This window comes from Triticum aestivum, unplaced genomic scaffold, assembly GCF_018294505.1.
Source record: "Triticum aestivum cultivar Chinese Spring unplaced genomic scaffold, IWGSC CS RefSeq v2.1 scaffold54592, whole genome shotgun sequence".
NCBI lineage: Eukaryota > Viridiplantae > Streptophyta > Magnoliopsida > Poales > Poaceae > Triticum > Triticum aestivum.
The window spans coordinates 3,333-4,590 of record NW_025228115.1 but is presented as its reverse complement, the minus strand read 5'-3'; the positions used below and the strand labels follow the sequence as shown (position 1 = coordinate 4,590).

Genomic DNA, 1,258 nt, shown 5'->3' with positions numbered 1-1,258 from the left:
GGTATGATCGCATCCAACATGTTACCCCCGCCTTCGTCCCTTATGCTTGCCACTCCCAGGTCCACTGCAAAGATGATTGTCATTCTTACTACGATTACAACCGTTGCCTAATAATGGATAATGCCCTATATATACTACTTACTCCCCCCCCTCAAACACGGGGACGAGTTTTCCACGGTTTCCACCCCTCCCTCCATACCGCAGCAACACGTATTTTTTTACCCCTTTCAGAACGCGCTGCTCGCGCCACAAAGCCGCCTCTAGACGCGTGACCAATGAGCAGCGAGCTAAAACATATCGCAAATGTCAAAAATAATATAACGGGGTTGATATATATCGCGCACATGTGATATGTTTGTCATGAGGCGCAAAAAATAATTAAAAAGGGAATGCAACACGAGGACTTCCCAAGAGGTCACCCATCCTAGTACTACTCTCGCCCAAGCACGCTTAACTTCAGAGTTCTGATGGGATCCCGTGCTTTAGTGCTGGTATGATCGCATCCAACATGTTACCCCCGCCTTCGTCCCTTATCCTTGCCACTCCCAGGTCCACTGCAAAGATGATTGTCATTCTTACTACTATTACAACTGTTGCCTAATAATGGATAATGCCCTATATATACTACTTACTCCCCCCTCAAACACGAAGACGAGTTTACCACGGTTTCCACCCCTCCCTCTATACCGCAGCAACACGTATTTTTTCCCCATTCAGAACGCGCTCCTCGTGCCACAAAGCCGCCTCTAGACGCGGGACCTATGAGCAGCGAGCTAAAACATATCGCAAATGTCAAAAATAATATAACGGGGTTAATATATATCGCGCACATGTGATATGTTTGTCATGAGGCGCAAAAAATAATTATAAAGGGAATGCAACACGAGGACTTCTCAGGAGGTCACCCATCCTAGTACTACCCTCGCCCAAGCACGCTTAACTTCGGAGTTCTGATGGGATCCGGTGCTTTAGTGCTGGTATGATCGCATCCGACATGTTGCCCCTGCCTTCGTCCCTTATGCTGCCACTCCCAGGTCCACTGCAAAGATGATTGTCATTCTTACTACCATTACAACCGTTGCCTAATAATGGAGAATGCCCTATATATAGTACTTACTCCCCCCATCAAACACGAAGACGAGTTTACCACGGTTTCCACCCCTCCCTCTATACCGCAGCAACACGTATTTTTTTACCCCTTTCAGAACGCGCTCCTCGCGCCACAAAGCCACCTCTGATGGGATCCGGTGCTTTAGTG

The 1,258-nt window shown here is 47.8% G+C and overlaps 2 non-coding genes across 2 annotated transcripts; both read right to left on the bottom strand.

Moving 5' to 3' along the window:
* Positions 1 to 386: 386 nt before the first annotated feature.
* On the bottom strand, positions 387 to 505 carry LOC123173120 (5S ribosomal RNA). The gene has a single exon (XR_006485913.1). It is a non-coding gene; the product is annotated as a 5S ribosomal RNA (ribosomal RNA).
* A 367-nt stretch (positions 506 to 872) lies between these two features.
* Positions 873 to 991, bottom strand: LOC123173145 (5S ribosomal RNA). The gene has a single exon (XR_006485936.1). It is a non-coding gene; the product is annotated as a 5S ribosomal RNA (ribosomal RNA).
* Between the last annotated feature and the right edge of the window lie 267 nt (positions 992 to 1,258).